Source organism: Phragmites australis, chromosome 3, assembly GCF_958298935.1.
Source record: "Phragmites australis chromosome 3, lpPhrAust1.1, whole genome shotgun sequence".
In the NCBI taxonomy this organism is placed as follows: domain Eukaryota; kingdom Viridiplantae; phylum Streptophyta; class Magnoliopsida; order Poales; family Poaceae; genus Phragmites; species Phragmites australis.
This window is the reverse complement of record NC_084923.1, coordinates 16,343,463-16,359,986: the sequence shown is the minus strand read 5'-3', so window position 1 is coordinate 16,359,986 and position 16,524 is coordinate 16,343,463.

The window sequence follows — 16,524 nt, the reverse complement described above, 5'->3', positions numbered from 1 at the left end:
TAGAGTGTTAGAAATTTTAGTGTATGATTTTAGTGGTATAAATAGAAAATTTAGAGTAGAATTTTCGCAATATAGATAGAATGTTTATAGTTGAATTTTAAGAATATTTAGACTTGAATTTGTAGTAGACTATGTATAATTTTTTTAGTAGAATGATTATAATTTTGCGGTACATGTAGAATAGGAAATAGTGTAGGACTATAATTTATGAAATTTTAGTATATCCAGAGTAGAAGTATCTGATAAATTGAATATAGGCAAGATTCAATACAATGTAAATTAGGTATATTTATTTAAAGAGTTGGAAGAAATTTGGTAGTGTTTGATAAAATATTTTTGCGGCATATTATTGATTAGGTACGACTTATTATTAATTTATAGTTTTGATTAGATTTTATAATTTCATATATCATTGATTATAGAGTGTGATGTTAATTTTTATTGATATATTATTAATTTACAGGTTTGATTAAATTAGGAAATGTATATACAAAGTTTCATATTATTGAAATTTAGATACAAACATAGGAATAGAGACATAGACTTACAGTACAGAAAATTTAGAACATGTAAAGTAGAATAGTTGCAATGAAGTATGTTCAAAATGTTGAAATTATTTAGAATATATTATGTAGTAGTACTTTATTTTGATTTAGTAGAAATCTAGGATTACAATATTTAGGGCAATTTATAAAACTAGGGGAGAATGTTTACTGTAGGCACTAGATGTTGGTGAAAATTATAGGTATAGAATATAGAGAGTATATAGGAATATACGGTGTATTTAATATTGGATATTCGATTGGAATATTTAGGTAGCTGGACACAACATTTATTTAGCGTTTAATAGATGTTTTAGTATAATGGGTAAGGTAATTATATTTAAGTTAGCTGACAAAATATTGATATTGTATATTGAATCGAGGATGTTGACTGTAGTGGGGTTTAAGGTTTTTACGGCACTGGATATGTCATGTATTGTGATAATGGGGTGAATCTGAGTCACGTCCAGTATGTGGACACATAATTGAATAGTCCAGGAGAGTTGCGGCAGGCCAAAGTGTTAGGTTGGGTGTGTAATCTGCTGTAACTTAGTTCGTCACATCAACAATTGACGGTGAAGGTTGTGATTTCTTGATGTCGAGAAACTGACTGGCAGTGGGAACATTGGGAGCTTACATGTTCGAAGCAGTAGAAGCAATTTATGTCAATGGGATTGAGACAGGTTTGTCCCACTACATACTTGTAAAATGTTTTCCGTGAGGATGTGCATGAGAGTGTGGTTGCGGAGGAACCCATGTGGACTAGTGCATCAGTTGAGATACATACGACATGAGAAGAACGTAACAACGGGAAAGATAATTAGACCGCGATACATGCTTATCAGGGGGAGTGGGATGAGGCACTTATGGACCAGATGGAGACAGATGACAACGAGTTCCCCATATTTATGGACTGAAGTGCAGGAATCTCGGATGATTGGTTGAATTTTGCATTAGAGAAGTTGATGGTGAACGATGCACATGAGTTGACATGAGAGTATGATTTCATCATGGTGACCAAAGACCAAGTGTTTTATGACAAGGTCAATTTGCAGCATGCAATGAAGAGATGGTGTTTCTTAGAGCAGAGGAAATTCAAGGTGGTAATTTCCAATCCTCGGACTACGACTCAAGCGTCAGGAGGAGGAGCACATGAGGAAGGCAATGAAGGAGTGCGTCGCGGTTGAAGCACACGAAGAAGAGAGGGAAAAGAAGCTGGAGAGGGCCTGCTACGCTAAGGCAGAGGGCTTTGTTGCCCTATAGAAGGGCAAATATATTAAGTGCACTCAGTAGAGAGTATCTATTGTAACATAATCTATGTTTATTCTCTAAGACATGTTACGTTTAGCAGCGGCACGCTATTAGTTTAGTCTTTTGACGTACCATATATACCAACGTTTGTCGTCCTTATCCGTGCCGTATGTAACATTCATGCCGGATTCTATAATAATTATGCTTCACTGCTACTATTGTTTAAAAATTTAGATTTTGTATCATCTCAATGTTACTTCATAAAAAATTACTCACAATTTTACATCAACTAAAGAAATAAATATCGACAAAATTATATTGAACCAAAATTAGAAAAAAAAAAAGTGAGCTACTCCGTGATGCCGTTGGAAACCCTATTTGCACAACAAACATTTTGTGCCATTCAATATCCACGCGTCTTATTGCCCCAGCCTACGTATAGCCGTAGTTGATATTTTTATAGAGTTTGACTTCTTTTATATGATGTACACTGAGCTCTGACTGTGCTTCAATAACAATTACATGATATTTACCAAATTATTAAAACAATTAAGTAAAACGGGGACCGTCGGTCTTTCGGAAAACGGAGTGTCGGCAGGCTCTGCCTATCAGGAAGCGCTGAACGCTGACAGGCCTGTTGGCTGTCAGCTACTACGACATCTTTTATCGGTGTCTACCCGTAGATCTGTCGGTACGCGAAATACCGATATACCTTTTGTCTGCATTCCGTGTGTCGATTGGCCCGCGGCCCTAGCGACATGTCGGCTGTTGGAATTTAGAGTACCGACATGTCTCTTATCGGTACTCCGCGTACCGACGGGTACCTATTCTTGTAATTTTTTAAATTTAACCATTATTTTTTTTTAATTTTTTAATAAAATAATATTATTAAAAATATTCGCAATCGGACGGCTTTCTCCTTTCGCTCTTCCACTGTAAAAGCCTGTGACGCTACACTCAATGCCTATGCGCTTTCATTGGTTCCGTCCATGCAGAAGTATCACGGTCGACTTCACACAAAAAACGCGTCAAAATTATCGCAACGACAGTGAACGCTTTCAACGGTCACGTACGAACGGAGCGCGAACAGCCGGTTTTTTAGAAAACAATTGGCCATAGACACAAGACACTGAACCAGTCGCAAACGGAGCCCGAGCAACCGTACGCCCGTAACTCTCATCCACTCCCCCGAACGGAAATGAACCACGTCGTGCACTCACATCCTCGCCGTACTTTACCTCAACGGCCCAAGGCTCACCACGCCACGTACGTACGTACGGCGCACACGCGCCGCGCAGCGGTACACCGAAACCGAGTAACGGACTGACCGATGCGGCGCGCCCACGGCGGCACGGGCGCAGAGGGTGAGTTGACGTCGCGGCGGCCGCGCTGTGCTGTAAAAGGCAAGCTCGCGGGATGGGCAGTTGGGTTCGATCGGGGTGGTCGGTTGGGTCGGGCGCACCTGCGCTGCGCGGACGGACGGGACGCGGCACGCGCGCCGCACTGCGAAAGGGCTCGCTGGGCCCTGCCGGGGGCCGACGGCTGACGCGAGGGCGTGTCATGCACAGTACGTACTCTACTCATCCGGCTCCGTAGGCCATAGCTATCCGAGGCTTCCGTTGTGGGGTAGGGTGGGGGCGGGCTCGGCAGTTAGTCGTGACGTCGTCGGCCACCAAGCGCACCGCACCGCCAGTGGCCACTGGCAGCTTATTTTTTGCGCGAGGGATAAGGCCCCCCTGGGTGCACTGTGCACCCCAGTACAGCACTGGGGACGCGGGGATGGACCACGGAATCCAATTCTAATTGGTCCAGGGTGTTGAATAACATGATCTGCAACCTCTACAAGGTCTGCGGTATTTTGGTTCAGTTCTGTTAGTTTAGATTTGTTGATACGCAAGCAAATTTGATGGAAATCCAAAAATAGGAATAGGTTGATTTATGTTGTGTTCAGTTCAAGGTGGTTCCATCCGATGAGATCTATGTAATAAATTCTGTAATCTTTGTTGTCTATTTAACACGAAAGAATAAGAAGAGGTCTTTATCACAAATAAGAAAGTTTTAACGTGGTACTGGAGCCATGACTAACTTCACCACAACCTCCACCATAACAAACTCCACCACAACCTCTACTGCTTCCGCTTGAACCTTTGCGCCGCTATCCTTTAGCCATTATGTCACGGTCAAGCTGAACCAAGACAATCATCTCCTATGAAAAGCCCAGATGACCCCCCACCTTCGCAGCCAAAAGTTGTTAGGCTTTGTAGATGGATCCAAGAAGGCACCACTGCAGTTGATCTCTGAAACTGCGGATGACAGTGAAGTCTGTCAGATTGAATATCCAGAGTATGAAATCTGGTACCAACAAGATCAACTAGTGCTTAGCGCATTGCTATCATCCTTGATTGAGGGAATACTTGGTCAAGTTATGTTCTGTACCACATCAGCAGAGGTGTGGAAAGCCTTTGAAGACATGTTTGCTTCTCATGCTCGAGGATGAACAATGCAAATCAGGTTCTAGCTGGCGAATTTGAAAAAGAAGGACATGACAGTGACAGACTACTTTCACAAGATGAAGGCCTTGACAGATAAACTTGCTGCAATTGGTTATCCACTTCAAGATGAAGAAGTCGTTTCGTACATCCTGACTAGCCTTGGGCCATATTATGAGTCCTTTGTCACATCCATGGCTACATGTGCTGAACCGGTTGGATTGATTGAACTTTACTCCCACTTGGTCAGTCACAAGCTGCGCATGGATGTTAGTGAAAACTCAACACAGATCACATCCTCTGCAAACCATGCTAGTCGATGTAATGGCTGAGGAAACAACAGAGGACGTGGTGGCCATGGCCATGGCCAAGGTGGTCGTGGCACAACTCCTCCTGGTATACAGATACCAGAGCAACTGATCATCTAACAAGTGATTTGGATCGGCTGACAATGAAGGAGTGATACAGGAGCACTGATCAAGTCCAAGCTGCAAATGGCACATGTTTGCATATATCTCATACTGGTTATTCTTCTATTGCCGGTAGAATAGATCCTTTACACATGAATCAAGTTCTTCATGTTCCTAGAATTAGCAAGTATTTACTTCCAGTTCATAAATTCACTTCTTCTGATAACAATGCTTACTTTGAATTCCATCCAAATCATTGCGTGTTAAAGGGTCAAGTCACGAACGTGGTCTTCATCCTCTACCTCTCAGTCAAAAGTCCATTGAGTCATCTCTTTTCGATTTTTCTTCAGTCAAAGTGTCAAGGAAGCTGCAGCACAGAAGACTTAGGCACCATGCTTTTGCCACTATTCAAGCAGTACTTCAAATAAATAACTTAGGATCTATGTTAGATAGAGAGTCATCAGTGTGTGATGCTTGTCAATAAGCCAAAATTCATCAACTTCCTTATCATGCATCTAGTCATGTTAGTTCTGCTCCTCTTGAACTTGTTCACTCAGATGTTTGGGGTCCTGCCCTACCATTTTTTGGTGCTTTTAAATATTATGTTAGTTTGTTAGATGATTTTTCTAAATTTACATGGATCATCCTGCTAAAACACAAATATGAAGTAAAGCATGCATTCTTTCAGTTTCAGCAACATGTCAAAAGGTTGCTAAATACTACAATCAAAATGGTTCAAACTGACTGGGGTGGCGAGTTTCAAGCTCTTCACAATTTTTTTCCGTAACACTGGTGTTCTTCACCATGTATCTTGTCCTCACACACACCAACAAAATGGTGCCATTGAAAGGGAACACTAGCATCTAGTTGAAGCTATTTAGCCCAGCTAGCACAATCCAATATGCCCGTCATGTTCAAGGACGAAGCTTTTCTGTCAGCATGTTACCTTATCAATTGACTGCCAAGTCGTGTTCTATCCAATTCTACACCTCTAGAAAAGCTTCTGAATGTCCAACCTGATTATCATTTCCTTCGCACATTTGGGTGTGCTTGTTGGCCAAATCTCAAGCCTTACAGTTCTAGAAAATTAGAGTTCAAATCCAAGTGTTGTGTTTTTGTCAGTTATAGTCCTATCCATAAAGGCTATAAATGTTTAGATCGATCAAGTAGACGAATCTATATTTCTTGTGATGTCATCTTTGATGAAAACCATTTTCCCTTTTCTACATTGAAATCACAGTCCTTGCCCTGTCCACAAACCAAAATGCCTACCTTCCTTTACTGCTTTTGTCAAAATCTAAGTCATCCCAGCCTTCTTCTGATAGTCACAACAACTCTAAATCTTGTCCGTCAATAGAGAATTCTAGTCTTAATATTATGCTTGCTACTGATAGTTACACTGCAGATGCTACTGATTCTAAACAGGGTCATGAAGCTCCAAGTGCTCAAGATCCTAGGCCAAATGGACCTCAGCAACATCACATGAGAACACGATTAAGGGACAATATTCAAAAACCTAAAAGCTACACAGATGGGACTGCCAGATATGATCTCAAGAGAGGAGCTTTTCTTGCTGAACCTGCATCTCATTCTGAAGTATTAACTGAACCAGTATGGAAAGCAGCTATGGAAAAGGAGGTTCAAACATTGTATGAAAACAAAACATGGACACTAGTTCGTAGACGATGTGAGCACAATTTAGTTGACTGTAAGTGGATCTTCAAAACAAAGTACACGTCTGACGGTTCTGCTGAGAGGCACAAGGCACGTTTAGTGGCCAAAGGTTTCAGTCAGCAATATGGCATTGATTATCATGATACTTTCCGTCCAATGGTTAAGGCAACAACAATTCGTATTGTGATCTCCATTGTTGTTGCCACAGGGTGGAAAATGCATCAAATTGATGCAAATAATGCCTTCCTACATGGTCGACTGGATGAAGAAGTATGTTGAGTCAACCTCCTGGTTTTGAGGATCCGGTACATCTTGAATATGTATGCAAATTGGAAAAAGCCCTCTACGATTTGAAGCAGGTACTGAGAGCTTGTACTCATGTTTGAGTTAGAAGTTGCATACACTTGGCTTCATCTCCTCTAAAGCAAATTCCTCCCAATTTATTTTACAAAAATCAGAGGTAATAATGTATATATTGGTATATGTAGATGACATTATCATTGTCAGTTCATCTTCTACTGCAACTACGAAGTTAATACAACAATTAAGTAGAGAATTTCCTTTAAAGGATCTAGGAGAACTGTGAGGAATCGTCCAAACAATATTCCAATTAGTCATCAAATCGATCATTTCCTTAATATCGACTCTCACGACTAATCGGAATACTATCCTGGTAGTCCCGACACGTGTTTTGTACCCAAGATCGGAACACATACTTTTCCAACGTTTAACATCACAACATAGCTTAATAAAGAACGAGTAATTAACATTAGATTACAAGTTCTTAAGCATTTACCAAGTTATTACATTTACAGCAAAAGAGAGCTGGGAGGAGATAAAAACCGACTCAACTCCTAACCAACAAAAGAAACTACGCAGCAGAAGACTAAAGATAAACAATGGAAGACTAAAGATTAAACAAAAAAAAAGATGGAGGCATATACCCTTAGACTCCATCCCAAAAGTACAACCTCTGAACAATTGCCTACTCATGCACGCCACCACCGTCGGCGGGAGTGAAGTAGCCAAATACCAACTCTTTCTCACCGGTAGCACCTGAATAGCAGCGTGAGTACGAATATACTCGCAAGAATTATTCCATCATGAGCACTTATAAATAACCCGACCTAAGGATTATGCATTTGGATGTTAGCAAAGATGCTGCTACATAGTTAAGTAAATTTCATATGCGAAAGCAAATTTGACATACACATATGTGAGCATATATACTTGACCAAAGTAACATACTAGCCCATAAACATCAACTGAACATAATGTAAAAGGAATTATGGGACTAATATCTGTAAAGCACTATCTCAAACCATCAACCACATCAATCCACACTCGCAACTCTACGACTACTATAAATTGACAAAAGCGTGCTCATGAGCGAGAGCGCGACATTTCAAAATGTTTTTACACCCTACAGGGGGTGCAACTTTATCCATAAGATTTGAGAACCATACGAATTGCACGACCACATAGATCCATACAAGGGGTACTTATGTCAACCTTTCCTAATAAGCCCCAACCATTTGAATTGTGCATCACTTGGTGTGATGCCCACTTTAGTTAAATCCCGGAGCAATCACAAGTTCTCTACAAGCCCGCCCGCTCACACCGTCGATGTTCAAGACTAAATGATCACATCTATATAGGTATTCGGCTTGTCTTACCATTAGATCAACATGTGGTAAGTACGGTAAGTGATAGAGTCAACTGCAACAACGATCAATGCTTAAGCGATGCAAGCGGTCTATGGTGTTCGGGTTCCTCTTCCAACCTACCTAGGGGAACTCCACATCCGGACAGAAGAAACACCTCTAACATCGCCCATATCGCGTCTCATCCTTACCACTCATCTAACCAACACTATCAACCCATTACTGTAATCATTGTGCAAGTAATTGTAGCCTATGCTCACGAACAATAAAATATTTCACCACTCGACTTCTACTAAGGACCTAAGCACGTGCTAAGCATCGTGAATAATATTTTAAGTTAGACAACATCATAATAAACCCAGCCTACAAGGATATAGATCAACAATTATTCATGACAGGAGAATTAGTGCCTCAACATAGGTTTTATCCGTCATAAACCTAACATCGACTCGAACGCATGCATAACGTATATAAAGCATATTTATCACATTAGACACATATGATTCAAATGAATGGGAGAAGTACAATTAGATGTTTGCCTAGATGCTCAGGTGATCGCCTAATGCTACCCGCGCAGCACTCACAAAAATAAGAGAGATTGGCGTTGTCTTCAACCGCGCTTGTGTTACATGTCGGTTCTTCGCTCAATAAAGAAGAACACATGCAATGATGAGCATCAATGAAGTGCAACAATGTATGCTACAATATGCATAGCAACATGCTAAAAGTGTAAGACATGCGAAGAAATAACAAATTTCGTGATCTAACAACGTCGAAAAAGTACAGGAGGCTAGAGACTCTGGGTAATTCTTCCGACTCTCCGGGTTGCGAAGTCTCCGGATAATTCTCCAAACTCTTCGGGGTTCTGCAGAGAATGTGTTGTTCCAGAATCTTCGGACTTTTCTTCGGACTGTCTAGATTTCTCTGTTTCGTCGATCGATTCAACTTGCATGTTAAATCTATGTTACATAGACAGGCATATATACTATACAAATGGCTCTAGACTCAAATTTCTCCCTAAACCCTAATGATTTCTGAGTACAAAACAAGGGGGGTTTTCCCTAGGAAGTTCGGACTGTCCAAACTTTTATCTGGAATATCTGGATTTCTGCAAAGAGCAACTCAGAGGGGGAAACTTGACAAATTTGATTTGTGAGCCTCTCCAAACCAAAGAGAAATATATTTGAGATAGTTTATAGAGTTTAGAACTCACTCGCCAACCTAGCAACTCGATTTCTAACTCAAATCTCACTAAAATCCCTCTAATTCACTCCAAAGCTCAAGAACACACCAATTTAACAACCTTAGCTCCAAATTCGGGATTCATCTAACCAAAACATGCATCTATGCCCCGGGAGCTTAGGACACTCACCCAAGATGTTTTGTCGAGCTTGGAGATCATTGGGAAAAGGTGGAAAAGCTTTGGAAGAGGAAGAACGCTGGTGCTCCTTGTGCTTCACCAAGAACACCACAATGAGTAAAGAACGACCCGAATCCTTTGGAAAAAAACAAAAATGAATTAGATAGATGAGAAGCTTATGAGCTAGGGAACACGTGAGTACCACATGCATACCTTGATTCCTTCTCTTGAGGTGGGATTTTGGGGGAGAAGGAGAGAGTGATTGAGAGAGGGAGAGGGGAGTTGTTGCTTGCTTTGGCCGGTTGGAGAGGGAGGAGCACGAGTGAGGGAGGGAGAGAGAGAGGGAGTGGGCTACTGCCGAAGTGGAGAAAAGGAGAGAGTGGTTGGCCCACTCCAGTGGGGCCCACGTGCTAGAGAAAGAAGTCTATTTTAACTGTGAATTCTTTTTTTTCTCTCTCGATTTTCTTTCTCTCATCCATTTGGCTCGAAACGAAGTGCTCCAGCGTTCAAAAATGAAATTATATAAAATTAAGCATAATGCTTAAGAAGCATGATTATGCTTAATTATGTTATTACGGATTTGGGACGTGACAAGAACTCCATTGTTTTCTTGGCATTGAAATTAATCAGAAACAAGATGACATTATATTAACTCAGTAGAAGTACATCAGTGACCTGTTTCACATAAAAAATATGCAAAAGTGCAGACCTGCATCAGCACCCATGTCTAGTTCAACAAAATTAAACAAGGATGTGGGAAAACCATTGTCAGACTCAGATACTTTCCAGTACAGAAGTATAGTGGAAGTGTTGCAGTATCTGACCTTAACTAGACCAGACATTGCTTTCGCTATAAATTGAGTCTGTCAGTTTCTTTAGAATCCTATTGATGATTATTGGTCAGTTGTAAAAACAATACTATGGTATGTGCAGGGTAGTAGCACTACTGGGCTATTTGTCAGAAGATCAAGCTCCCTCTTGCTCAGCTCGTTCTGTGATGCTGATTGGGCAGGGTATGCCATTGATAGAAGATTAACAAATGGGTTTGCAGTTTTTCTTGGATCTAACTTGATATCCTGGAGTTCAAAGAAGCAACCTACTTTATCTCGATCCAGCATGGAAGCTGAATATAAGTCAATGGCAAATGCAATTGCATAGCTAATTTGGGTGCAATCCCTGCTGAAGAAACTTGGTGTTCATTAGTTTTGCCCTCCTATGTTATGGTGTGACAACTTAGGAGCCACATACTTGGCAGCAAATCCACTGTTTCATGCACACATGAAGCACATTGAAGTTGATTTTCATTTTGTGAGAGAAAGGGTTGTAGCAAAGGCACTGGATGCTTGATTTATCTCCTTTGTTGATCAAGTTGCAGACATATTTACGAAGCCATTGGCACAAGTAACATTCAATCGCATCAACAACAATCTCAACCTAGTGGCAGATGATTGAGATTGAGGGGGTGTGTTAAACAATATGATCTCCAAGCTCTACAAGGTTTGCAGTATCTTTGTCAGGACCTGTCCAAATTAAATTTGATTTAATCATTAGGACGCTCATTTAGGAAGATGAGAGCTAACCCGTGTTAGTCTCTCGACGAGCCACGTGTTAACCCACATCTCACCGTAACAATTGTAGTCACTAATGATTAAAGTGAATCTAATTCTGCCAGTCCCGGTATGTGTGCATTGGTAACTCTCACGAAGGCTATTATTACCCACACATACCTTTATAACATGAATATCACAACATCGAGATTAAACATGATTCAAAGGATTACAAGTTGATACAAAAAGAAAAGACAAGGTTTCAACTAGCGTTCACATACATACACCACAGCAGAAAACAGGTAAAGAAAATAAAACCGGTGGCGTCATTTGCCCACAAGGCAACTGACCAGGTTAGAGTAGCGGACACCTAATTTCACCTAAAAAGAAAATAAGCATCGTGAGTACGAAGGTACTCACAAGACTTAATTCATAATGGGTATATATAATAACCCGACTCTAACGAATATGCATTAAGTCATTAGCAAGGAGTAAACCACAAGGTTAAGTAAATTTGTAAGTGTAAGCAACCTAGATACATATGTGTGAGCATCTATAGTTAACCAAAAGTACCTTCCTACCCTGTAACCAACAACTTGAACATAAATGTAACTGGAACCATCTCATGTAAACAACTACCATCACCCATCATAACCAACATGCTATACCAAAACCCCAAAGTCAGAACTCTGCGACCTATGCAGATGGACAATAGCTTGCTTGATAACAGAGAGCACGGCAATTCGAATTGATTTTACACCCTGCAGTGGGTACTCCTGGACCCACACGACACGAGACCACCGCCCACATAGTCTGTCAGCTGCAGTGATGATTCATGTACCAACTGTTGATGTACCCACTCCGAACCTTTGTCCACATGCCTGATGTATGCGGAGGCCATCGAGACTTCAAACGTACTATGATTTACCAGCACTTCTTGGTGCCTTTACAAGCCCTTTCTCACACCCCAGGCACATAGGTCAAATGAATGCAATGACTTACGATACTTGGCTTACCCATCCCATATCCGAGTATGTGGTAAGTACAAAAAAGTACTAAAGCCAACAACACCGATAATCAGTGCTTCACCGATGCAAGCGGTCTATGGCATCCGGGTTCCTCTTCCAAACTACACCAAGAAACTCTTCCGATGTAGAAAATACCCCTAGCACCATCCACATCTCGCATCGTTCTCACATCTCATACAACCCACATCATTGTCATTGTGTTTCTAAACAACAAGTAAGCCCTAAGCTTGCGAATAATGGTGGCACCATCGCTTGACTTTTACCAGGGACCTATCCATTACTACGCATTTCAAATAACTCTTAAGTTAGACATCAATGATATTATCAAGACTTCAAGGATATAGATAATCAACAACCCAAGGTAGAGGTAATGCAATTTATCAACATAGGTTCTACCCATCAAAACCCGACAATGGACCCACTACTCATGCAAACATACATAAAGCGTAATTTATCAAGTTATATTATACGAGATCCAAAGTAGTAGGTTGAGTGTGGCTAGATGCTTGCCTTGCTGCTTTGCTTCAATTCGAGATCAAACCCAAAAACCTTGTCGCGAAAACCCATTACTCTCCGGCTCGTCGATCACTAAAAGGGGAAGAATGCAACGCAATAAGCATGATGAAATTCTATAAAGGAACTTGCATGATGCATGATTATGAAAATGTTTGTAAAATAATGCTCGAATGATTAGGCTAAAGGAAGTTTAAATGTTGGATACGACAAACCTAAGGCTTCAGAGTTATGTGAAGCTGGTGGTTAGACTAAGGAAGGGGTGGCAGTCAGACCGGTGGGTTTTCTAAGTGGTCGGGCGGTCAGACCGATGGGTTTTCTAAGTGGTCGGATGGTCAGACCGATGGCTTGCGGAGAGATTTAGCGTCTGGCGATCAGACCGAGCCCTAGGGTGTCAGACCTTGGGGCTCGGCGGTCAGACCGGCCCAATAGCGACCTGACACTTGATTGTGGATCTTAACATGAAGATGATTGGCTAAGTTTCAACCTAGTGGTCAAACCAGCCAAGATGGCAGTCAGACCACTAGGCCCTGTCGGTAACGCCTTGGCAAGGTTGCTGTCGGTGACATGGGAACTAGGGGTCCCCGAGTTCCGAGGCCAGGACAGCAGAATGCCACGTGGCGCCTTCCCTCGAGGACTATCTCCCCGAGGTCCGAGAAGACACAGTTCCGAGAGAGGGCGCTCGGGGCCATAAATAGTGGTCCCCGAGTACCCGAGTTCCTTGAGGACCCGAGAAGACACAGTTCCGGGAGAGGGCGCTCGGGACCATGAATTGTGGTCCCCGAGTACCCGAGTTCTCTGAGGATCCGAGAAGACACAGTTCCGGGAGAGGGCGCTCGAGGCTATGAACAGTGGTCCCCGAGTACCCGAGTTCCCCAAGGACCCGAGAAGGACAAGTTCCGGGAGAGGGCACTCGGGGCTATGAACAGTAGTCCCCGAGCACCCAGAGTTCCCCGAGGACTTGAGAAGCCCCTTGCCGGTGGATCCTGCAAGGGCTCAGCGGTGAGGTGTCAACTGGTGAGAGGCCCGATGCTGTATTTAAGAGAAAGTGTGGCCTGTCACTTCCAACCACTCCCCCCACGCCTGCTGTCAGTCCCTGCCACTGCCTGGTAGGGAGGAGTGGGGACATTTAATGCGACGGGTCCCATCGCACTTCATCCGGCACGCCTTGGGATATTGTCACTGGGCTCGACGCATATCGCCTGCCGCCCTGCTGTGTCAGACCTGCTCTGACCGGGCGGGCATGCGGGGTTGCTCGGTGGCTGCCCGGTGGGCCCCCCTTGCTGCACCCATTGAAAAGTGGCACGATGACGACAGGACTGGTTGGGGACGTATTTTCAACCCCCGTAATATCAAGCTGCAGCCCATGATGGTTGCTTTCTATTTATGGCTCATGGGGACTCGCGCCCTCTTTTCTGGGCATGCCAAGCCCCCCTCCCCCCCCACGGTATAAAAAGAGGGGGTGCACCCAGACGACAAGGAGGAAGTTTTTTTAGAGGCTTTACAAGACCCAGATCAAGACAAGTTCAAGAAGTCCAACAGACGCAGATAAGCTAACGAAGACAGAACTCACGAAGCTCTAGACTTAGACAGAAATCCTTGTAACACAAGAGATCCACAGAGAGGCATTCTCAGGGCATTTATAGCATACACACAGGAGTAGGGTATTACACTCCGTGCGGCCCGAACCTATCTAAAATCCTTCGAGCATTTACTTCGCTAGCATCCAATCATCCGTCCCGCTTGCATCTCCCATATACTCTCATTTAATTCACATACGAGGTAGATTCAAAATCATCCCCCCGGCCGAATCTCAAAGGGGGTCCCTCCGGATCCCCGCTTGAGGAGTTTATCCTCCGACAGCTGCCGACGAAGGATCCAGTGACGCCTTCGAATATGAAGGGTACTAAAGTGTTCTAGGAGACTAGTGGAGTGCTTCTAGGGTAGTTTGAGCGATATTCACCGAGCCAAACTCGGGAAGCTCAATAGACAAGCTCTAGGCTAGGGTTAAACTCGATCTACGGCTACGAAGAGCAGGGAAAACTTAGGGGAAACTCAGGGAAAGAGGTTGGAAGCTTCACCTTGGCATGGAGAAGCTTCCTTGCAGAGGGGTCCACTTCGGGGAGGCTACGATTTGGAGATCAGGCTCCAGGGTGGTTTGGAGCTTGAGGTGGGTGCACACGGTTGGAATCCTCTCCAATGAAGAGGATGAAGGGGATGAGATTGAGGAAGTCCTCGGGAAGCTTAGGGAAGTTATCTCCGTCGATCTCTGGACGTTGCGGTGGTTGAGGTGGAGCTCTCCTCTCTCCTCCGGCTTGGGGATCACTCCGACGACATAGGAGCTTAGGGATGAGCTCGGGAACGACGTAGGAGACTCGTGGATGACCTCCTCCTTCAATCTCTGGCCTCCGATGAGCTCAAGGTGTGGAGAATCTCCTTTCTTATCCTCCTCTCTCTCGGTGGAGAAGAACGAATGGGGGTGGTTGAGCATATAAGATTTTGGCAATGGCTTTAAGTAGCGGTTCTGAGTACTGACAGTCAGACCGCGAGGAAGCTCGATTAGACTGCCCGAGAACAGAGGCTACATTGGGTTCTACACGCCTATGGCGATCAGATTGACGATGGCGTTGTTGGACCGCCAGAGACGTCTTTTTCTAGCTTTCTTCTTAATGGTCTTGGGATCTTCCTAACTACCTCCGAACCATTTCTACTTAATTATACCCGGTGGAAACGTGCATAAGCCAAAGACATACCGTTTTAAAACGTTTATAACTACTTAAAATATGATTTCAAAACGCCATGATACTTATGCATGCTTAATGCCTAATTAGAACTTTTGGAACGTGACAATCTTTGGTTCAGTTCTATCAGTTTACATTTGTTGATACTGAAGCTTTGATGGAAATCAAAAAATAGGAATAGGTTGTTTTCCGTTGTTGTGTTCAGTTCAAGGTGGTTCGATCATGCGTGATCGTTAGAATCCGATAAGATCTATGTAACAAACTATGTAATCTCTGTTGTATATTTAACATGAAGGGAGCGGAGGAGGTCCGGGTGGCAAATTAGAAAGTTTTTACACAGGGCACCAGATGTATACTATAGTCTGTAGTATGGATGTATCTCAAGAATCGCCACAAATAAAAAAAAATTGCATAATTCATCTGTTCATCAGGAATTGGATAAAGAAATACCACACCTCCGGTGGAGATCATGAAGCGATAAACACGAATCTAAATTGTGCAGCCCTTTGACCGGGCACAGCATGCTCTTCTATTTTGTTGGGGGCAGTGCAAGTGAAACCCCGCTGATTTTATTGTGCGAAGTACAGCAGTGTAATGCATTTTCTCGTTCATTTTTTTACTGGGTAGAGATACACTGGGCCAAGTAGCAACGCTCACTCGTATGTATGCACTACTCCGATTTGAATCCAAGTCCTCAAGAGGGTAGTAATTTACGAGAGGTGCTACAGTAGTTTACAGTAGGTTTACAGTAGGTACTATAGTACCAAATCTTACCTATCATTTTAAAATTCAACGGGTCACGAAAAATTAAAATCACCGTAACTTCATCTCTTATGAAGTCAGAGGATCTCATACCTTCTTATTTTTCCTTCCTACTTCTTGCATACTTAGGGCAGGACCAACCCACCACGTTGTCGGGGTGCCCCAGGCTCCACGTCCGCAGCGAGCTTCCACATCACCCTTAGGAGTTCCGCTCTGAAAGGAATCTTCTCAGCCCCAAACGAGGGCATAGCAGTACTACTACACTATTCTGGTAGAGCATATCCAACCGGCCTTGTAACGACACGTGACTCATGGGGCAGTGGTGAGTTTGTACAGCACCAACAAAAAGGCAAAGCACAATCATCCACAACGGTGCCAGATCAATGGCAGCAGCCACTGGGTTGGGGCAGAGCTGATGAAGCAGGACCTGCACGGCTCCTCTGTGAGCTGGAACACGCGCGCGTAGGAATCTCGCTGTGCTTGCGTTGCAGATTTGCAGCACCGTTGCAGGCATACATTTGCGCCGGAATCCAGGCTCGCCGT